At 35.9% G+C, this 25,032-nt stretch overlaps 1 long non-coding RNA gene across 2 annotated transcripts in view; it reads left to right on the forward strand.

Moving 5' to 3' along the window:
- The window catches only part of LOC129058515 (uncharacterized), a 158,075-nt gene that overhangs the window by 100,832 nt on the left and 32,211 nt on the right, over window positions 1-25,032 (forward strand). Inside the window, exon 5 of one of the 2 annotated variants that reach the window (XR_010139158.1) lies at window positions 4,700-4,838. The exons of the other annotated variant lie outside the window; for it this stretch is intronic. This is a non-coding gene — a long non-coding RNA (uncharacterized LOC129058515). Of the gene's footprint in view, window positions 1-4,699; window positions 4,839-25,032 lie in introns of those variants that run through there. 2 annotated transcript variants of the gene reach the window in all.

Consider the following 25,032-nt stretch of genomic DNA (forward strand, 5'->3'; position numbering starts at 1 on the left):
AAATTCTTACATCAAATCCAAAAAGTTACCTTGCACAGGAACAGTAGAGACTACGTATATTAAAGTTTTGATGTTGTAAATCTACTGTAGCTTAAAAAAATTCTACTTTTGTTTTTTATTTGCAAATATCACCTTTATTATGCTTCTTGATGCAGAGGATATTTTCCATACCAATTGAATGTGAAACAATCCAAAGGTTCATTTTAAAGATAACTGTGAGCGTTTTCTTCCACAAATTTTAAAAACAGCCCTAGGCAGGAAAATAACAGATGTTTGGTATTCCAAGAGGGGGAGACTGAGAGAAGGTGAAAAACTACCTATTGGGTACAATGTTCACTATTCTGGTGACCAGCACACTAAAAGCCCAAACTTCACCGTTGCACAATATATCTATGTAACAAACCTGCATATGTACTCCCTGAATCTGTAAAAACAACACAAAACCAGCAACAAAAAAAAGCTCTAGCTCTTTTTTTTACCTTTAGAAGTATTCATATCCAATATTCTCAAATGAATGGAAATATATTCTACATAAACTCTTTAGATCCCAATGATGTTGCAATCAAAGAAATACCTGATATTGTTAACAAAAGCCAATGAGGTCTTCAGAGGAAAAACACAGGAGAGTTTTGTTTTTAAAACAAAAACAAAAAACAATATTCAGATTGGGGAGACACCTTTGAAACAAATATGAAGTAAGCTCCAGATAAAAAAGAGCAGGACTGGCTTAATGAATAGGGAAAGTCTCTGCCTCAGCCCTCAATGAGGTCCACATATGCATATGAAGAATTCCAACTTGCTCGGTCCTAATTGGTTGAATATAGTTAAGTTCTGATTGGGTAGTTTCCAAGCTCAAACCAGAAGTTTTTTTAGCTGCCCCTTTCAGGCAGCTAAAAAACTCCTTCTGGTGGAAGGAGTTTTCCCACCAGAGCTTGAGCTCCAGTTACAGGAACCATCTTAGCTCAGAGGTGCAAACAAGATGTTCCCTCTGAAGCTGCCCTCTCTGGGAACAAAGTGGGTGTGACCACCCTTCTCTCATTCACCTTGGCCACTGGGTTAGTTTCATTTCACAATATACAAAAACAACTGACAGAAGACAAAGATATAATAAAAGGTGTTTATGAGTACATTTCTATTTTTTCAAGGGATGAGGAATCATTTAACTTCAAAATTGGGCTAGAAATTAACAAAATCAACAAGTTGATCTTAAAATCATTGAGATATGTTATTGATACTTACATTTGTTGCACTTTGATTTGCTAGAGTATGGTTCTCATGTTACCAAACCTATGATGTTGGTCTTGAAAATTATATGATTCACAAATGATCACCACACTTTTGAAATACAAGTAAAGGTGGCAGTTGATGTTTGAGGAAAAGATAGGGGATTGTGATCAACTCTTTGTAACTCCACTAAGAGCTAACCATTTCAAAAAAATCTCAACATATATGTTGGCAGCAGTTACTTCTGAAAAAAAAGGACAAAAAACTTTTCAAAGCACCTGTAGGTGGTTTCTTAAAGTTTTATGTTGAGAGCTTGCAATTTTCTCAGTTGCCTTCCCAAACACTAGAACTCTTTAACTCCTTTTTATGCTACACTAATACATTAAAGTTCACAAATCTTTGAAAAAACATTATTCGTAGGAGAGAATATTGTAGATGCAGTGCTGTGAATTGTGATAAGTTATCTTACCTGAGCAAATGATTTAATAGGCTTCACCTTAACTTTTATGTCTCAGCAAGAACTTCTAAGTAAATCTTACATGTTAAAATTTGTTTGGAGAAGAAAGAAATGGTGTTTGTGAATTTCAATTTGAATCAGAAGACATTTTGACATTATTCATGTGGAAAATATTTATGTGCATAAAACAAACAAATAAAATTAAACCATGTTGTTTTGGTAACCACTTCATTGTATTATATGACAGTTGTGTGGCAACTGATGTATTATGTAGCAATTGTTTTTCCCAAACAGCTAAATATTTTCCATACACAGTTTCTTTTTCCAAATGAAAAGTGCAGACAGCTCTAGAAAGTTTTGGAAATAAAAAAAAAATGTTTTTGACCTCCAGATCAAATAATTTTATTAACATTCAGTAACATGAACATTAAAAACACATCCATCAGCATATTTTCTGCATTCTCCTGACTTATTTTATGTGAATAAGAAATTATCCACACATCCAAAATGGATGCAACCTTGTAACATATTATAAGCTTTGCTTAACACATAGATAACTGAGAAAAATACATTAATAATTCACCATATTCCCTAATGACAATATACAATCTTTTACTTTATTTGGGTGATGGATACCCTTAATTGTGTACTACAATAAAGAAAAATCATATATTTTCTTAAAGCATTAATGAAAAGGTCTTTATACTATCAGATAATCTTTGCCTTAAATGTAACAGGAATCAAGGAATATTCACTCACTAGCCTTCTAAATTTATCAATCAAATTTAGAATTGTGTGTTTAATAATAGTGTCTAATCAAAATAACAGACTTGTCTGCAATGGGTAGTAGATAAACAGACTTTTAACTCATTGAGTTACAGAGGTGTATATATTGTCCTTCGAGTTATAGAACTGAAAAGCCAACAAAGACCTTCAGAAAGAAGGAAACAGAGGAGGAAGGATTATATTTCCTGAAACCAACTCTAAATGAGAAATTATATGAAGGTCTGTTTTATAGATAAAATTAAGCCTACAGATAAGTTTTCTAATACTCACAGTGGTGTGTGTGTGTGTGTATTCATTATGTCTAAGTTTTAAAATTAAATTAAAATTCTTTAAGAAAATTATGCATTAACCAATATGTCACTGCCATCACCATCTCCTATTGTCTTACACACAGCACAATTCATACAATTATCATTTTTAGCAACTCGTTTAGGTATCTCCATTTCTGGCCCATGCTCTACATAAACTATGCTAGCTCTTACTTGAAATAGTGTTCTGTAAAAGCAATGATCAAAAAAATACTGGTTTCTGATGTACAACTTTCTATTCTCCCCATGATTATAGTTTATTTATATCTAGTCAAATAATTTCATTATAATTTTAATGATAACACCTTTAAATGTTTTTAATATACTTACTCATTTTTGTATATAACTTGTCAAGTAGTATAACAGTAAACTTGCTATCTGAAGAGCTACAACTGAAGGTAAAGAAAAATATAAAAACACAGTTTCTGGCTTGAATGTAAAAGGAGAACTAAGTGAATAGATTAGTGTTTAAGCAATGAAATGAAGTCTTCACAATAGTTTATATATTTGCCAATTTCTGTATAAGCATTTTCTCCCCAAACACAAGTTCATTGCAAAAGCTGCCTTAATTTAATCTTATGTATGACTCAATTCAATTATCTTTTGACTGAAGCCAGAGGTTCTTTATACCACCTAGTGCCTCACACCTCACAAATGGGGAACAACCATATGACTGAATCATCAAGCCTACCTGAAGGCCAATCACTGTTGCCATTTCTATGCATTCCTTCATCTTCAATCACAGTCTTTTTGATTTAGACAACTTACTAGAGTTACTAGTCACAGGCAAGAGAAATCATTGTGAGTTCTATAAGCAGAAAGGCAATTCATGAAAAGGATATTGAATAGTTACGAAATCTCAGAAAGGGCTGGAGAACTGGCCTGAGGGTTCTCTAGCTTGAAACTGAACCCCAGGCCCGTCCTGCAACAAGACAGCATCACAGCTATTGCTGCTAATGATCACTGAATGCTGAAGCTCTAAAAGCTAACCCCAGATACTGGATCTACCACCAACACTGCTGCCACGACTGTCCTGGGAATCTGAATTAACCACAACTGCTTCTGTCTCCATTGAGACTCAGTGGTAGCTCCCTTTCTTTCCCTCACTATCTCCTAGTTCCAAATCTAGGCACATGCTTGCTGTGTTTGACAGAGCCCAGGTCAGGCATCTATGTTCTGCCCGTAAGTGACGCTGGGAAAGGATATGCATGTCACTGACATCATTCCGTTTGGAATTTCCCAAGCATAGGATAGCAGTTCAAATGGGATATCCAAAAAGACTGATACATGTCCACTACAATCACCTGCAAGTTTTCCCTAAAACCGGAGTCTGACTTCAGAGGCTGATAAAATTAATTTACTTATAAACAGACAGTCTCTACTGGGGACTCTGTTTATAAGTAAATTAGGAAGGAGAAAGAAGTTGGCTGAAATCTGAAAAGTTCTTTTTGTCCAAGAATTTAGATTAAGTTTACTTCTTAGCTTCATTTAGAAATAAGCCAGCTTATACCTGATTTGACTATGTGAATGCTATTGGCAAAGCCACAAGTTTGAAATTTCTACAATATGACACCTTATATTTTATGATATGCCTGTAATTTAGCTTCTTTGAGAATAGGAAGTTTACATTTTTGTAAAACTTTTTTGAATTATAATTAACAATAAAAATGGTCAGGTAAGCAAGATGTGAATATATTTGAGACTACAGATTATAAGCATTACTGTATCTCAGCTAAGCTTATATAGTATATATTTGTCTTACTAAGACTAGAAATCTTTTGTTTGGATGTTTGGAAGTCAGTTGCCCCTGGGCATCCCTTGGACACCCAAAATGAGAGTTTAACCAATTTGCTGTTCTGAACTGAAGTACTTTACCAATGGTCCCTACTGTGAGTGGAATTGACTTAGATTGTAAAATCTACAGGCACAGCAAGAGTCAGGGGTAAATGACATCATTAGAAGAGAGTATCTCCTGCTAGCTGCAAGCCAGTATGAGAAGAAAATAGAGAAGACATGAAGGCAGAAAGTAAACAACAACAATAAATCTCAAAAACAGTAACTATACAATAAGACTTCTATGTGCTTTTAACATTTAAATTCTGTCTCATCGGAGAGGTTATTGAGATTTAATTACAATTTCAGCCTTCATTTGTTTAAGATTTGATTTGAACTGTTTTATAGAAACATATGTCTGCTATATTTTGATAATTTTTTACTATAAAACCTCATCACAATTTAATATTTAATATAAATAATAGACGTCTAAATAGTAATAACTGTAATTCTATCATTCATTAATTGAATGCGTTGAATGTAGGTATTGTTACCTACTGAAAAACAAAGCAACAATAATGTTAATTTTTCTCAAAATTTTCATTCATTTCTTTATTCATATTACTATGACTCTTACACTGGTCCCTTCATTGAATTTGCAATTACACTATTTATATATACATAAACTGCACAGTTTTTGGCAGTTATTTGGCACGCCTAAGAATCCATAAATCTTTATAAAAACTGTCTTCCTTAGAGTTCCTCAGGCTAGTTTAGAAAGTACTTTTCCAAATTATAAGTAGCTTTTCTTGCCTACTCTGTAAATGATAAGGATATCTACCCCTTTTAAATATCAGTAGCCAATTACAGCTATGTAGCATTTATGATAGAAAGGAAGAAAACATATTCTGGGATGTGTTCATATATGAATTCTCTTAAATTTTAAGGGAAATTATCAGGAGAACATATTTATGATTTTCCATTGTAAATGTCAATGGTTAGAATCTTATTTTGCTATTAAGTAAATAACTTGGGAGTCAAAGGATTCAATCTGGGGAATGGTAGACATACATGATTAATGTTTTAAAGTAAAATTATATATTTTATTGATGTATCAACATATGCTTATTTTTAAATAAGAAGAAAATGCAGGAAAAAGAAAAGGTGGCCCCTGCTCCTACCACTCAAAAATGCCTAGGGTTATTTTGGTGTATATTCTAGTATCCTCGTATTGTTTCTTTAAAATATGTTAACATGCTATAAGTAATTATTTTTATTGAAGGCTATATCATCTATATTATTCATGTTATTATAGATTCTTTGTCATAATAATAGCTACATAACATCTCATAAAACTACTCTACTAGAATTTACTTAAGCATTATGACAATTTAAAGTATATACATGGTTTCTAATATTTCAAAATAAAAAATGACACTGATATTTTAGGCTTACAGCATTGTATACATTTTTGAGTTTTTCCTTTGGCCAGATTTAAAGGACTAGAAGTATATAATAAGAGGATAAAAAATATTAAGGCTTTGATACCTAGTTAACAATTGCTTCTCAGAGTTTTAACTGAGTTTCTGAGGGCAATATAAAAATACATATCAATATCTATAATATGTCTTTGTTATTTAACTTAGGTATTAGAAATTTGTATTAAAAATAATTATAATGGATAGACTAAAATAATCAGAGTTGTTTATTGATTTTAATAGAGAGTATTCAACAATAATGGTTGGTTACCAAAAGCTTATGAACAAAGCTCTGTAGCATTAAATATTACACTCAATAAAACATTATTGAAGCAAAAAATAAGATATAAAATTATTTTTGATAGAGTTTAGATTCCAAACTTAGTTATAAAACCATATATAAACACACATATGTTTTAAATATTTTGAAATATATATTAGATATACACATAGGCCTGATAAGAATGTATTTTTCAGTATTATTTTTCTCTTGTTTTTGTACATGTGTATTTTTATGTCAAAAATATATTTTTTTATCAGAAAAGACAAATAAGTTTGTACCACGCTTCATTTATAAGAGCCTTGCATGAGAATGACATTTTTTATACTAAGTACACACAATAAAAGAGGAATGCAAATTTGAAAATAAACTGTGAAAAATACTTTTGGAAATAACTACCATGTTTTAGACACCTGGCAGTTATAATTTCAGATTAACATATGGCATATTGTATAATTTCTATTTCTAATGACTACATTATACTATACTTTTTCAACATAAATTAAAATCTGTGAATAAAATACCTACTTCCATCAGGAGTGAGCCTAGTCTAGTGCCAAAAAGACTCTATGCTTGAAGTATAAAGTGGAACACAGCAAATCCATACTTTTTTTCTTCTCATTTTGACCTTAACTTATTAGTGATTATAGTTTTAGCATATTCATTGGAAAACAATTGCACAATATTTAATAATTTCATAATTTTAATAATCTATTTGCATTTTAACTTTTGTATTCTCATAAGCACCAGTTTCCACAAAAAATTTTAATAGATTATCTCCTATAAAAATAAGTGTTGCATTCATTCTTGCAGACAGTTTTATAAAAAGTGTGCTTTTCTTTCAGGCTGTCATATTGATGGCAGTGGCAAGCAGTTTGAAGCAGCCACTGCCATCATGCTGGCTGCAGCAGGAAGGCAATGGTCGGGACAGCATGCTCCACAGAGCAGGCAGGAGCCCCATCCTCCCAGGCACAGCTGCAGCCGCCCAAACCACGGCTGCGCATCCATGCATCCCTGCACCCTTGGGGTCTCAGGAAGACCCCTCCTGCCCTTGCAGGCTTGGGAGTACCTGCTTCCACTGTCTGACTTCTCCCCACTGCCAGCATCTACTCCAATCTTGGAGCAATGTGGGGCCAAGCCTGGGCACTGTTGCAGCCTGGCCAGGGATGCACACACTTGGGACAATGCTGAGATACAAGGCCCCTGCTGCCTCGAGCCCCTCTGGACTTTGGGTGCCAACAAGCATGTGAGGCAGGCCAAGGGAGACTAAGGACAGCCCTGTGCTGGCCTACAGATGCCCCTTTGCATGAGCAGCCTGGGCACCATAGATGGCAGCAGGAGACAGACAAGCTCCTGGGTGGAAGGGGGCAGTCCCCAGTGAGGCCCCACCTTCAGGCCAGGGAGGGCCTGAAGGCTGGCAGCCAGGCTGCCAGTCATGCAGACTGGAGTAAGTGCATGTGGTGCCTTTTCCGGGCCACCCATGGCCACCCACAGACCAATCAGCACACACTTCCTCCCATCTGAGGCCCATAAAACCCCAGGGCTCAGACAGAGCAGAACAGACGTCAGAACAACTAGCTGCAGAGAGGAACAGTCCACTCCAGGGCCTCCTCTCTGCTAGGAGCTGAACACTCATCTGGACACTGTGGCTGCATGGCTGTGGAAAGGAGCTGCCTCCTGCAGGAGACTTAGCTGTTCTATTACTCAATAAAGCTCCTATTCATCTTACTTATACTCCCCATTTGTCTCCATATCTCATTCTTCATGGTGGTAGGACAAGAACTCTGGACCTGTCAAACGGTGGGGCTAAAAGAGCTGTAACACAAACAGGGCTGAAACATGCCCCTTGCTCGACACACTGCCGCTGAAGAGTAAAGAAGAACTGCGGCCCTTCAGAAATCTCAGACCTGGAAGCTTCTCAAGCCAGGGCGGTGACTCTCTCTTTGGGGCTCTGCAGTTCCTGGCATCTCATGCCAGCACCTGGAGCTGCCTGTCCCACTGCGGTAGCTGGCACATCTGACTGTGCTCAGTGGCTAGACCCCACATTCATTCACACACCCTTTGCTGTTCCACACCTGAATCACCCTTGGCAGGTATGGGACCCAGGCTGGTAGTGTGAGCTGAGTGCAGACTGCCAGGCTGAGCAGGTAAAACAAGCCCAGTAGGCTCAAGCAAAACTAGGGCAACAGCGCCACCAGCCACAGAGGTTTCCAACCGGAAAAATGACACCCCAATGATCTTGCAACAATATAACAGGGTTAGAAATTAATTATGAATCTTAATCTTATAGAATAGTCATTTCCCAGATTCAGAGTACAGAAATAGGTGCAAATGTAAATTGACCTTTCTCAAAGAAAAAAAAATGATATTCATTCCTTTCTATTAATGTTAATTTAAGACAAAGAAGTCATATGTTTTCGTTCCGTTTATAATAAATCACTTCCCTTTCTATAATATGTAATATTAATTGTGTCCAGGTCCCAGGACATTTTAATCTTTGCATTAGTCAATTCTCACTGTATGAAAAAGTTACTTCTCTTAGCTACAGATAATTATAAAGACCCAGTAAGGTTTTCATATACACCAGCCTTCCCTCACAAAAGCAAGTGCATCTCCCAGCAGGTGGATGAAGACAGGGGCAGCGGGAGGCTGATAACAAGCTCTTTTTACTGAGCAAACATTTCAAAGGAAAGATATTAACTTATCGATATTGTCCTTGAGTATAATGAGCATTTTAAATAACACACACCTGAACTTTTCATTTTGAGTGTTTTATTTTAGAAATGTATGGCTTTCTCTATTTATCATTTATTTTGAAACTACATGTATCTGCTCTCACAAACCTCTCCTTCATTCAAGAAAATAGACTCTCTACCACACAGAAGAGCATGAATGTGCAACCAATAATTATTTTTGTTTGTCTAATTATCATTCTATCCAAATAACTTCAATATATTTTTCTGCTTTTATAGGTAATTAATTTCTAAAGTTAGTATTAAGACAACAAATACGTCATATACGTTTTAATTTATGTGACATAACTAAGTGAACCAGTGTACATACAAGTGCTTGAGAAACTCCTACATGATTACAAATACTTAAACAGTACATGATAGCTAGTTAGACTTTTAAAACTTCACATAACATTTGACAGTTCCTTTGGAACCTGATTTGGAAGATTACGCCTTACGGCAACAGCTCTATCCTGTTCGTTCTAACCTTGAAGTTTTACATTTTGTAAATGGCGAAGCAAGCCTTGGAAAACCTTGTAATTGACAAGGTAATATATGAATACCATACAATGCATACACTGAATTTCTTTTTCTGTTTACTCATAACTTCATATGTATTAAATGACTGAGTCTGTAATTCCAATATGTAAATTCCAATTCAATAAATTTTGCACTAGCCTTTTAAAAAAGACAAACTGTCGAGTATACCACTAGGTGGCAGAGAAAGATCAGAAAATTTCCATTACATACTCCTCTATTAAAATGTATATATAGTGCACTTAAAAGTCTTTCTTGAATTACATTTTATATATAAAATTATGTTCTATTTCAGTATGCTTTTAGTTATTATGAAAACATGTTTTATAAAGATTTTTACCAAAAACATTTTAACAGGAAATATTTTATTTATTTGTGATATATACATATACAAAATATATAATACATTTCTGATATGTAAACACTATGTGTGTACATGAGTGTGTATGCACTAGTAAGTTTTATACCCTATATAGAATAATACTTTAGGAAAAAGCAAAATGTAAACTAACCTTATGACATCCTACATTCACATTTTCTTTTGTGCTAAAGTCTTAATTTAAAATTTTTCTAGCTAAGAATAATTCAATATAACTATTATTATATTCATAAACTCTAACATTTTACTTTTATATCATTACATATATGACTGTATTTAAATTACTATATTTTATAATCAATATAATTTGCTACTCATAGGTGTCTTCTAAATTATCTTTATTCATATTCATATTATTTTTGTAGGGTTACTGATTAATCAAAAGTTTCAAACAGCTACTGATATTTGAAGGAATGCTTCTACTTTCTATAGTTGATGAATTTGGTAAAATAATAGCATATTTTCTCTGATAATTCTTTGTCTTTACTCTAGCAAAGAGAGACAGATTTTTTTTTCTAACAAAAAATACGTGAAAGCAACAGACTGAGCTAGCAAATGTCAGGTCCAGTTTTGCTTCCACAGCGGATATACTCTGTGATCCTTAGTAAATCAACATACTGATGCCAATTAATAAGTGAAAAGAGTTTAGTGACCTAAAATTCTAATGAAAGAGAGGAGAATGACTTCATTAATATGTAATTTTTTTTTTTTAGTTGCCAGGTTTGGAGAAGCTCGAACAGAACTTTTTTAAATTTTTTAATTTTTAATTTTTGTGGGTACCTAGTAGGTGTATGGATAGAATTTTTTTACTCAGTTTTAGACTATTATAAGCTTACTTGTTTACTTTCAGGTTGAATGTTTACAGTGTTCCTACATTCCATCCTACCTGATTCGTCTTTTCATTTCTTACTTTTCCTCCCCAAATTTATCACCTATTATTTATCTTCCCTCATTCCCTCTCCACCTCTCCTCATTTGTTGTTTGAATGGATGAGTTGGAAAATAGGGATAAGATCTCAAAGAATCAGAAAGTTATGATTTAGAATTACTTGGTGGGGCAAAGGGGTAGGGACTGTTCTGTTTTTCTGAACTCTTTGGGAATTTTTAAAAAAACATTGGCACATTGACTTAGCATAAATAAAGCAGACTAGACGTAAGGAAGATTCTCATTGCTGAGTTGCTGGGCAGAAATTTGGAATTCATTTCTATATTTTCTAAAACACGTTATTATTTGCTAAAATATCTACAATCTCAAGCAACAAAAACAAATGAATAAGTTTAACTCTTTAAGTCTTTAATTCTGTGACTGATATGCCCACTTCAGGTAGGTAAATTATTTTCATAGCTGTGCTTACAAAACACTAAAACCTGTTTGCAGTTATGATAACACACAGTATATAGGCAACATTTTGAAGTCTTATGAGATTTTACTTTCTCTGCTATACCTTTGATGTTACTAGTAATATACTTAAAAAATAAATATTGTCAAAGTATTTTTCTCATCGAATGAGGGTAAACACTTTATGGACGGGGACAGTATCTGAAACATTTTAAATGTCTGGACATTGTTATTATATAGGCATTTAATAAATATTTGTGGATTATTTGATTACCTTCTTATCACCTAACTTCAGAAAAATCAAAATGATAAATATTAACAGAAGTTCATTAGCCACACCAAGACCACTACAGGCACCCGGTTTGAGCCTTCAACATTTTCCAGAGATTCTGGACTTTCAGTAACTCCTACTATTTCTATTCAGGCTAGGAGTGACAAGTTAGATAAAAACCATCACCTATAGGTAATTTCAGTAGCTTCCAACTTCCAGGCTAAATTGGAATTCCCCTCCCCGGGACCCAAAATTAAAAGCAAGATCCAGGTTACTCTTTGGCAGATTGTGACTGAACACATCACTCTCCTTTGGGATTGTTTTCTGCCCAGTGGTAATCAATATAAGCACAGGCTTCCCAAATATGTGTTAACTGCCATCTTCTTATTCAGAAGTGGAGTTCTATCGTCCAACAGGTCCATTTCTCAGATTTGCTAGATTACTTAGCAATCCACTAATTATGAAGTATAACAACAACGATGATGACAACAATATCACCAACACAGATTGATCTCTTAAATTATGCCAAACATTATCCTAAGAGCTTAAATGGATTTGATACCTTTTGCTAAATGTGGTAAGATAACAATGTCAAAAAGCTCAAGAACAAAAATTGTATTTACTATGTCACCTGTAGGCTAAAATTGCCTGCTGTTTTGCTGCACAAATCAATGGGGGAATATTTTTCAATCTATTAACCTTGACATATATATATAATATATTTTTCCTAATATTTTGAATTTTTCCCTTGATTTTTTTTAGCTCACTCCTGTAATTGTCCTAGGAAATCCTTACCACATATCAATTTGCCAACAGCTGATTAGATTAGTTCCTTACTAGTTCTTAATAGTTTCTTACTAATGCTTTCATCTCAAAGGAAAAATGATATATACATACGTATCATACACACACACATAAAATCTAATTATTTTTCCCTTAAAAAAATCTATCCAGAATATTACTTCCATGAAAAAAAAACCCACAACCCTCTATGACCACATTTTCCCTAGATATAATGGATGTTGACAGACTTAAAGAAAGGAGAAAAAAATATCACCAACTAAAGACACTAGTTGATATTACTGTCCTACTAAACTTTAAATATCTGCCTGGTTTTTTGGATTCTTGAAGTTAACCAGAACTTAGCAACTACAAACTTACCATTTAAAAATATTTTGTGGTTGAGAAACACCCTACTCTCTTTTGCATTGATAAAACCATTGAGAGGCGACAGCGTGCTGGCAGTCCTCACAGCCCTCGCTCGCTCTGGGCGCCTCCTCTGCCTGGGCTCCCACTTTGGCGGCACTTGAGGAGCCCTTCAGCCCGCCGCTGCCCTGTGGGAGCCCCTTTCTGGGCTGGCCAAGGCCAGAGCCGGCTCCATCAGCTTGCACCGAGGTGTGGCGGGAGAGGCGTGAGCGGGAACCGGGGCTGCCTGCGGCGCTTGCGGGCCAGCTGGAGTTCCGGGTGGGCGTGGGCTTGGCGGCCCCGCACTCGGAGCAGCCGGCTGGCCCTGCCGGCCCGGGCAATGAGGGACTTAGCACCCAGGCCAGCGGCTGCGGTGGGTGTACTGGGTCTCCCAGCAGTGCCAGCCCACCAGCACTACGCTCAATTTCTCCCCGGGCCTTAGCTGCCTTCCCACGGGGCAGGCCTCGGGACTGCAGCCCACCATGCCTGACCCTTCCCCGTCGCCGTGGGTTCCAGTGCAGCCGGAGCCTCCCCAACCAGCGCCGCCCCCTGCTCCACGGCGCCCAGTCCCATCCACCACCCAAGGGCTGAGGAGTGCGAGCGCCCGGCGCCAGACTGCCAGGCAGCTCCACCTGCAGCCCCTGTGCGGGATCCACTGAGTGAAGCCAGCTGGGCTCCCGAGACTGGTGGGGCCTTGGAGAATCTTTATGTCTAGCTCAGGGATTATAAATACACCAATGGGCACTCTGTATATAGCTCAAGGTTTGTAAACACACCAGTCAGCACCCTGTGTCTAGCTCAGGGTTTGTGAGTGCACCAATCCACACTCTGTATCTAGCTGCTCTGGTGGGGCTTTGGAGAACCTTTGTGTGGATACTGTGTATCTAACTAATCTGATGGGGATGTGGAGAACCTTTATATCTAGCTCAGGGATTGTAAACGCACCAATCAGCACCCTGTCAAAACAGACCACTTGGCTCTACCAATCAGCAGGATGTGGCTGGGGCCAGATAAGAGAATAAAAGCAGGCTGCCGGAGCCAGCATTGGCAACCCGCTCGGGTACCCTTCCACACCGTGGAAGCGTTGTTCTTTTGCTCTTTGCAATAAATCTTGCTACTGTTTACTCTTTGGGTCCACGCTGCTTTTATGAGCTGTAACACTCACCACGAAGATCTACAGCTTCACTCCTGAAGCCAGCGAGACCACAAGCCCACCAGGAGGAAAGAACAACTCCAGATGCGCTGTTTTAAGAGCTGTAACACTCACCGCGAAGGTGTGCAGTTTCACTTCTGAGCCAGCGAGACCATGAACCCACCAGAAGGAAGAAACTCCCAACACATCCGAACATCAGAAGGAACAAACTCCAGACGAGTCACCTTAAGAGCTGTAACACTCACCGCGAGGGTCCGGGGCTTCGTTCTTGAAGTCAGTGAGACCAAGAACCCACCAATTCCGGACACACCATCACGTTAGAAAAATACGTTTTTAGCATCAGTTATGTTCTATTTGAAGCGTTTTATTTGCTGTTCTCTGTACATTCCACATCTGCTTATATTAATAGAATATGATATTATACACAGGGGTTTAACTAAGACTCTAACCAATGTTGAGAAGAAAGAACAGATTTTTTTTCCCTGCACATACTATGTCATACCATTAAAATATTTTCATACAACACAAACCATTGCAAGGCAATACAGTGTTAGTGGCCCAGGATATTCTCAGTGTCATGCATAATTGATAATTCAACAGTTGGATCTTCATTTTACTTTCATATACAGCAAACATGATAAATATTGTCCCTAAGTATTTTGTGTTTTATTTCTCTATTATATTTTATACGTTTATTATCTTATATCTATCTCTTGTTTTTCAAGAAAAGTTTAAATCCCATCAAAAACTAAGCCATTTATAATGTTACAAAAATAATATCATGTGCTTATTTAAAAAATATAAGCTTTATAATAGATTATCTAATTTTATTTTGAGAATCCAGCAAGTTAGGAGTCATGTAAACTCATAAAATACTCACAATCTGCTTTTAAGTCTTCTAAATGTTGGCGGAAATGTTAAGGAATTGCAGAATAAAGTCCTCGTCCACATGGAGCTTAGAGCTTGCCTTAGTCTGTTTTGTGCTGCTATAATAGAATATCTAAGCCTAGTTAATTTATAAAGAAAGTGTGTCATCTCATAATGGAAGGCAAAAGGATAAGAGTGGTTCAAAGAGAGAGAGAGGATGAGAGAAGAGGAAAGGAGACCAAACTTGCCTTTTTACGATGAACTCACCCTTGTGATAATACACACACTCCCAATGGCATTAACTTATTCATGAGGGCAAAGTCCTTCTCATTAGAAATCTCTTCTCATTAGGCCCCACCGCCCAATACTGTTGCATTGGATATTAAGTTTCCAATACATGCTTTTTGAGGTATACACTCAAACCATAGCATTCCACGACTGCCCTAAAACGCATATTCTTCTCATGAGCAAGATACATATATTCCAATCCAATAGCCCCAAAGTCTTAACTCATTCTGAACCAACTTAAAAGTCCAAAGTCCAGAGTCTCATCTAACTCAGATATCAGTGGGAACCAAGGCACGATTAATCCTAAAGCAAGTTCTCTTCCAACTATGAGACTGTGAAATCAAAACAAGTTATCTGCCTCCAAAATACAAAATAGAACAGGTATAGGATAAATATTCCCATTCCCAAAGGTAGGAATAAGCAAAAGGAAAGAAGTAATATGACCCAAGTAAGTCCAAAACCAAACAGGGCACACAACATTAAATCTTAAGACTCTAGAAAAATTGTTTACTCCATGTGCCACCCCTTGGTCACACTGGGGCTGGGGTTGGACCCCCAAGGCCTCAGATAGCCTTACTCATATGGCTTTACTTGGCTTGGCTCACACAGCAGATCTCACAGGCTGGAGTCTCATGACTGCAGCTCTCCAAAGTTGGTGTTGCATGATGGTAGCTCAACAGTTCTGGAGTCTATGCAGTGGACTTGCTCCCATGGCTGCACTAAGCATTGCCCTGGTGGAGGCTCTCTGTGGCAGATTCAATTGCACATTTCTGCTGGACATTGTTCTACTAGGGACTCTCTGCAGTTTCTCCATCCTTATGGCAAGTCTATGCCTGAACCCCTAGGCTGTAGGCAGCATCCTTTAAAATTTAGGTAGAAGAAGCCATACCCCCATAGCTCAGGAACTCTGTTGACTTGCAGAGTTAGCATGGCATGAATGTTGCCAAAGCTTACTACTTATACTCTGCTTGAGGCACAGATGGGACAGCAGAAGAACACTGTGCCTGAATGCAGGGATCAGACACTCGAGGCAGCACGGGGCAGCAATGGCTGAGATCCTACAAGTAGTGCCTCTCTAGAAACCCGGCACTCGAGGTCTTAGCTTGCCTCAAAGATCTCAGAAATGTGTTTTAGGATCCTATGGGTACTAATTTTTCGAGCAAACAGACTTTTGGCCAAACCCTTGATTTACTCTCTTAAACATGCCTTTTCACTCTTTATGTGGCCAGGCTGTGAATTTTCCAAATCTTTCCACTCTGCTCTCCTGTTTACTATATATTCTATCTTTACATCATTTCTCTCCTTTCTTATCATACTATACGTAAGTAAAAGTAGCCATGCAGCTCCTTCAATATTTTGTTTAGAAAATTTCTTCCACCAAATATCTTAATCTCTTTAAGCTCTGCCTTCCACAAAGCCCTGGGATATGGACACAATTCAGCCAACTTTATTGACAATTTATAACAAAGGTGGCCTTCACTGCAGTTTCCAATGAGGTATTTTTTATTTTCTGATTAGACCACATCACAATGGCCTTTACTAAACTTATTTCTACCAATATTCTGAATGCAACTCCTTAATTAATCTCCAAGATGTTCCCTCTTTTCCCTATAGTTCTTTTCTTCTTCTCAGCCCTCACCAGAATTGCTCTTAATCCTCTGTTCACAGTAACACAGGGTTTTTGTAGCCTGCTCTTCCAAATTTTTCCAGCCTCCATCCATTACCAAGTTTCGAAACCATGTTCACATTTTCAGGTATTTGTTATAGCAAAATCCCACTTTTCCATTTCCAAATTTCTGACTTCATTAATTTTATGCTGCTGAAACAGTACCTGAGACCAGATAATTTATAAAGAACAGAAACTGATGGGCTTACAGTTTCATAGGCTGGGAAGTCCAAGACCAAGGGGCAGCATCTGGCAAGGGTCTTTTTGCTGCATTATCAGACAGAGGAAGGTGAAAGGGTGAGAGAGGGTGAGGCTGATTGAGGAACTTGCCCTTTTATCAGAAACCCATTTTCCCATGATTAGAAATCTTACTCCCAAGATAATGGCATGAATCCTTTCATGAGGCACAGAGCTCTTGTGACCTAGTTACCTTTCATTAGGCTTCAGCTCCCAACATTGTTGCATTGGGGAATGAGTTTTGAACATACGCTCTTTGGGGGGCAAATGGAACCATAACAGAGTTCGGTAATCCATGAGTATACAATATCCTAGCTTAGAAAAGTAAATGTTTTCTTTATTTTCTGCCATATTCTCCTCAGTATTGAGAGTTTATATGGCTTCTGTCCAAGAAGGTTTTTCTACGTAATCAATGCGAAGTGTTTTCTGAAGAGGATTAATATATATGCCTATAAGAACAGCTCCAAGACACACTGTTCAACCATTTCTTTTCTTCCCCTTCAGAGAACAATTGAGGCAATATATGAAGGGTTGCCAGGCTCAAGCCCAGCATCTCTTAAATATCAGGCAATTTTGTCTGGTTGTTATTAGTTTATTATATTTACTGTTACTTAGTTGGATTGGCCATGAAAGATTAGCCTTCTAGAAACTTTCTAGTCCTTGTCATTCATTTGATATCTGTTACGAGGCAAAAGGAGAAACTTGCATATTTTTAAATATGAACATGGGTTAGGACATTGCTTTAGTCTTTTACCACAAGGGCACTATTAGATATGAGGAAGAATAATGCTTTGTTGAAAGGAACTGTCCTATGCATTACAGAATATTAAGTATCCCTTCCCTCTAGGAAATAAATGAAAATAGCTTCTTTCCTCCAGTGATTGTTACCATTAGAACATCTCAATTATTTTACTAAAGGCTTAAGTGTGGTAGAGACATTACATTACAAGCCCAGAGAACCACTGTTATACTTAGGATATTTTTTTTCGATTAAAATAAAAACGTGATTCTGTATATATTATAAATTAGTACATTTATAACACATATACAAAATTTAGCAGAGGAAAGTTTCAAGCAATTATAAATTCCTAAATAGTATTATTACGATACTCAGATTTAACCTTCAGGATTATTGCGCACTCTTTAGTAAGCCTGGATGATCTTCCAGAGATAAAGGGAACCATACTCTTTTTAGAGATACAAATAATTTTAGAAATAATTGCAGTCTATTCCCTTTATTTTACAAAAGTATATGAGAAAACGTAAGTCAAACAGTGGCTGTGATCACATTTTGAACCCTGAACTTGTGAAAAGAGGTATTCAAGACCATGTTCACACTGATAACATAACTTAATGTTTCTAAGGAGAAGGAAGTGAAAGACATGCTTCTAAATGCTTTTTAGCCTATTTTCCAAACTAATTTTTCAAATTAGGACTATTTCTGTGTCTCATACAGTTCTAGGTCTAGCACCACTAGAGAATCTTAGGGCAAACTTCATTTTCACAGAAAAAAAAAATTCTTTTGTCTTTTTTTTTTCCATTCTAATTGGAACAAATAAAGCCCAAACAGAACTTTCATACATAAGTGTCATTGTCACTGATTAATTCTATCATAACTTCTTTGGCTGCTGACATTATCTCCTAACTGTGGTGTTCTGAACTGCTGTAAATATTACTTTACACATTCTTAAAATGTCCCACTAATCATCTGTAAGGTAATCAGTTCCTTTAATCACATTTAAGTATGACATCACAGATTTTATGTGATTTAATTTTATTCTTCATGATAGCAATAATACTAGACTGGGGCCCATGGAATGTGGCATTTGTATTCCACAGGTTCATTTTTGGGTCTTAGTTATAATAGAATGCCCCGCTGGATAGAGAGTAGATCTGTTGTGAAATTCAAAATATTGCCACTGATTTTTGTATTATTATTACGTAGAAGCTTGCTATTCTATCACAAAGAGAATAAAGTTATTTGGGCCCAATTTATTCTTTACAGACCCTGGCTGTTTACTGCCTTGATGCTTCCTGTTTCTCTGGGTAATATCAAATTGATTAGTAAAAGAATCTTTACATGATCTTCCAAGTAATCAAAATTAAACTGTTCAGCTGGAATAATATGTTCTTTTTATTATTTATTAAAGAGAGATGCTGCATAGTCTACATTTCTATTTTTTTGTGAATTTTGCCTTTTAGAGTCAGGGTTTTAATGAGCTTAAATTCTGACTTGAGGACTCTTACCTTTTAGTGTGTCCTCTTTAGTATACTCCCTTTCTACTAATTTCTACTCCTTTACTCCAAAATTGTATTTGGAAATTAACCTAATAAAATTGCTCTCAGATTTCATCAGATTTCCATTTGACATGAAAAATGAAAAACAGTGGGAATCTCCCCTAGTACATTCCAAGTTTTCTTATTCCCATTGCTTTTTCGTCTCTTGGCATTAATTCGTATTTACACCCAATATGATCATTCCTTCCCCCATCCTCAACTGCTTCTTGAGATAAATTGCAAACCCAGGTAACAAATCAGCAGCTGGAGGAGCAGGTACACAGAGATCAGCTTGTGACTCTGCACATAAGCAAGAGTTAGCCAAGGGTGAAGAATCTTCCCCAAATTGTCTGAAAGTAATGGAAAATGTGGCTTATGTTTATATAACTTTATTAGGGGTAGTCAGACTACTTATCTAAAGCTTTAAAAAAATCAGAAGGAAAACAGCAGCATAATAAATTTGCCTCAAAATTAATTTATTCGAAAGATTATAGAGCACTGGAAACCAGGGAATTTAAAGAGCAAATGCCCCTCGAGCATCTCAGGTATCATTTTTAAAAACCTGAAGCTGATGAGAAAATATTTAATAAAGCAAATAAGATACACAGTTAATTATACATTTTGTTCTGATCGTCAGATGCAAGTACAAAGGGACTAAGAAGAATGTTTTCCATATATGGAACAGTATTTTGACATATGACATCTGTGCATATTCCTTTCAAATTTGCTTCATGGTATAATTTTCTCAGTGTATTAATTAAGTGACATGAATAAAAACATTTGAAGATCCCGTGGTGATTTTTCAGAAATACGATTTTTTAAAAGTCTATTTTGAGGAAGATTCCACATTTGTTGTCTCAGTAGACATTTTCATGCTAGGCTCTGGAAGAAATAAGAGCTTCTGATTGTGCTAATAATTTAAAAACTTTAAAGATTATGTAATTGATGCAGTATAATTTCAAAGTGAAATTATATATCTGTATTTGATACTGTACAAATAAATGGAAATCTGTTTCTATTCATTGTAGCAAACAGTTTTTGTTTTGCAACTTATTTATCTATTACTCCATATGTTCCCATATGCTGAAACAATATTCATAGTGAGCTCAATGGAAAATAAAATAATCAATTTAACATTGCAAATAGGTGCCAAATAAATTGGTCTTGCTGAAGAAATAAGTGAATTTCCAGACCTCAGATCCTGAGGTTAGACACTTATACAGAATATAGTGGGGTCTTGGGAAAAATTTACTTGCTAAGGTTGTATTGCTTTTCACCTCTCATTTTCTTCTCATTATAAAACAGACTCTCAAATTGATAACGCAAGCACATACCTGAAGTTCTAGTTTTATGGTAAATTGTCCAAAATTTGTGGTGAAATAATTTTTGACATAAAAGAATGAATAAAATACATAGATTCAAAGATTATACTTGTTTATGCCTCAGGCTTAGTTTGATGACTGAAACATGTGTGAAGACATAAGAGTCTTGCAAATGTTGTCACCTTCACCTCATAAACTCCATCCTTTTGTCCTCCAAGAAAAGCATATATCATAATGATCCTCATTGTTAACTAGCTAACATTTCAACTCACATTAAAACCATAAAATTTTACTGCTAAAGTTAGAAAAATAACTCTAAAATGGACACATTTCCTTGTCTTTTTATTTTCTGTTTAAAATATATTGGATTTTTTTAAAAGAAAAAAGTTTCGCATGTTTTGCCTTCGTCTATCTTGTGTTACTCTACTTTAACAAAGTGAGTATTATTACTTTCTAGAAAGATGTACATTTCAGAACAGTGAGTGATCTGTACAGACCTTAATGGTATAGGATTTACAATTACTTCTCAACAAAGGTGTAATAAAAGATTAATGAATGTTAACTTGCTAATTAAAATTCATTAGCATAACATTATCTTATGTTAAAGATATTCAGATACGAAATTATGGGTTGCTTTTATTTTAATTTAGCTTTCCTGTTTTTGTTTCTAATTTAGGAGCTCTGACATTTAAATTTTTTTTTCCTGCTACCAAAGATATCAACTGTGATGACTGATGAATGTACCATAAATATTATGACCATATTGCCTGAATTTTTATATTCTACCTGTGTTCTTTGGAGCTATAACTAATTTAGAATAGCCATACGCCTACTGTTATATTTAGTTGTTAACAAATATGCAATGTTTCAAATAACACTGGATATACGTATTACATAATTCTGATTATGTTTCAAGAGTAAATCCCAGAAGAATGAAAGCATCTTAACCATGTCCTGAAAACTTGTACCATTTGCCTGCCTTCAGTTGGCCTCCCTGTAATCCTAAACACAAGACATCATGATTTCTTAAAAATATTATTTTTCAAATGGATTAGGAAAATGGTAATTCATTTTGTTTACAAGGTTGTTCAAAGAGGAATTTTAATTTTTCTATCATTTAAACATGAAAAACAAAAATGACTATTATTTTATGTATTATATAAACAAATTTACATAAATGATTTAGTTTCTTTAATTTAAATACATTCTTTGTTTCTACTTTTGTTTCTGCTCCAAACAGAAAAGTTTTCCAACTTAGACAATCAGTAAACCCTGTGCCTCAGGTTAATAAAATTTAATGATTACACAGAGTAAGGAGATATAGAATTATAAAATTATAAAACATTTCATTTTGTGTTTTACCCATTCACTTATGCATTCAATTACAATATACTGAGTAATTCCTATGCTCCTAAAATGAGCCTTTTGTACAACGGCTTCTACAGTTTACATCAGAAAAACATGTATGTCTCTTACCTAAAAGGAAAATTAAAATTGAACTCCATTAAACGTGACAACGTCTGCATCTACTCATATATTCATGTTATAAAATTTATAAAATATTAGAACTTAAAGGAACTGATGAATTGCTGCTATCACCCTCATAATTGATTTTTATATAGAATGAAAGTGGGACATAGGAAGTTAAACAACTTGTACAAGGTTACACTGCACATTAAAAGCTGTGAAAAGAACCATGGTATACTGATTCCAGATCTAGTATCCTTTCAATGACTGGAATATGGCACAGCAGTAATGAGACTGATTTTTCTGTGGATAAATTAGAATCTTTTGATATGGTGAAATGTTACCTTATATAACAAGAAAATGCTTATATAACTTGCCTTTAGACTACGACTTTTCCGGTATGCTTACACTGTGTTTGTTTCACCAATAGATGGCAAACTTACTGCTTATATTATAGTTTTATGATTTAACAGTCTGGTCAGCTACACAGAAATCCTCCATTTGTTGGGACTTTAAGAATATGCTACTATTTTAAGCAAGCTGTGCTTTATAAAGGGAATATGTAAGTTTCTTTGCTGGTTGTTTAAAAAACTCAGTCACCTGTCAATATAGCAATATATTGTAAGTCAAATCAATACTTATGCCAATCAGGAAACAATTTTTTTCTAAATGTGTTCTACCCAAGTCTTAGTCTATAGTCCTTTAATGGATAAAATGTTATGTAACAGTATACACAATCCAGTTTTACATATTTAAACTTTCATGACACTTTTTCATATTACTGCTAGTATTACCTCTGGGCCTACCTTCATATTATTCTGCTATGCATATTTAGACGAAAGAATAAACTGTTAAGAAGTGATTTAATGTACACGTCAAAAAAAGATGTATTCTAATCTGCTTTCTCAACTTCCTTGATAAACTAAATTGACTGTATTATATAGATAATTTTTAGCTTCCTGAACACTATTTTAAAATGTCCATTTAGAAGAGCTATGTTCTAGGCTGAAATGATTCTAATTTTTTAAACTTCACTGCTTGAACTTTTGTTATAAATTAGAAAACAAATTGTCCAAATAGCATGCAAACACTAGACTATTTCTGAGAAATAGTCTAATTTTGTTACATCCACCGAGCAAGTTGGAATGGTCCATAGATGTGTGTGTACACACTAATATTTCTCAGGTTTTATCAGTATTCTTTCAGGCCTTCTGATATCACATGCAGAGTCACTCCCCATTAATAGCTCATGTGAACTGTTCTGTGGTGTGATAAACAGAGAGAAGTTATTTATCTCTAAAAGCTAAGTTATTAGCCCACAGTTTCCAGAAAAGACGAAGACAGTGCCTTACTAAAGTATAAAGAATCCCTCACTTTTTAACCTTTTAAGTGAAAATGCATAGCAACACTCTCCGTTGATCAACGCCGTTAGTACTCGGCTCACTGATTTCTTCATTGCTATTTCAGTCATCATCGGTGGAAATTCAACATGGAGCCATCTAAAATCTTTGATCTGCTCAACTCCTGGATCTTGTCTTCATCTCTTTAATCCCCATGTCAAAAATCTGCATTTTATTTTTATTTTATTTATTTATATTTTTGAGACAGTGGCTCACTCTGTTCCCCAGGCTGGAGTTTAGTGGCACCATAAGGCTCACTGCAGCCTTAACCTCCTGGGCTCAAGTGATCCTCCTGTCTCAGCCTCCTGAGTAGCTGGGACTATAGGCATGCCACTACACCCAGTTAATTTTTGTTTTTATTTTTAGCAATGATATGGCCTCGCTATGTTGCCCAATCTAACCTTGAACTCCTGGTCTCAAGCCATCATCTCCACTTGGCTTCCCAGAGTGCTGTATAGGTATGAGACACTACACCCAGCCAAAAATCGGCATTTTAAACATTCCACTTTACTTTCACATTCTAACTTTCTTATTTACTTACTGAAGTAATTCCATGCCAGCTACCTTTCAATCTTTCACAGGCCTCCAATAATTGACTCTATGTTTTTCCTCTCCAAATCCATTTTTACCTTTACCTTCCTCCACACCCTGTCCTCACAGCCCTCCTCATGCACCCACGATTCCTTAGATTCCTTGGTGACTATGCAGCACTATAGCCAACGTCTTTCTAAGGCCTTGGTCTTTTTTGTCCTCTTCACCCTACTTGCTGGCAAAACCCCAACAAAGGTTAAATCCAACCATTTATCCACCAGTCTCAGCAGCTATCTATGACTGAAGAAAAAATCCTTCCATTGTGCGAACTGATCTCACTTTAAATTTATATTTACAAATCTCAAATGGGCATTCAGCACACATAGAGATTTCGGCACATATCTCCAAGCACTTGAATTACCATTTCCATACTGTTTTTCTCTTTCCAAACACACCGCACCTCCTTACTCTACCCTGAAGATGGTAAATCAAATGTTATTGAAAATATTTATCGTAAGAATTCATCTTATCTTTCCAAAACCAATTCACTCATGTGTCTGTATCTGTACCTAGATAGTCTTGTCTATCTGTATCTGTACCTAGATAGTCTTGTCTTTCCTCCTGTTACATAGAGATGTCTGCTGTTATCTAAGACCAACTTCTTCATATGTGGTTTGAAGAACCTCATTGACTCTCATTTATTGGTTGTCCTTGCTCTACAATTAGGTCCTCTCTCTCTCCATCATTAAGATTTTCTTACCTCTAAATCATTCCCAACAGTAAAGCAAACAAACAACAAAAATGTTTTAATATCATTCTATATTTTTAATAATGGCCTCATAGGGCTCACCAGCTATCAGCTTCTATTCATTTTCTCTATTCTCTTTCTCATTAAAACACCTTAGAAAAATTTTCTGTACTAATTGAACCTACTCTTGTACTTAAGTCCTCTTCTCAACCCATCCAAAATTGTTGTCAATGCACCTCTCAATTTCACTGAAATTGTTCCTTCAAATGTCAAGTGATCTCCCTCTGTTGTCCATTCCTTCCTTATCAGTAGACCATCTCTCTCAGCT

The sequence above is a fragment of the Pongo abelii genome, chromosome 2 (assembly GCF_028885655.2).
Source record: "Pongo abelii isolate AG06213 chromosome 2, NHGRI_mPonAbe1-v2.0_pri, whole genome shotgun sequence".
Classification (NCBI taxonomy): domain Eukaryota; kingdom Metazoa; phylum Chordata; class Mammalia; order Primates; family Hominidae; genus Pongo; species Pongo abelii.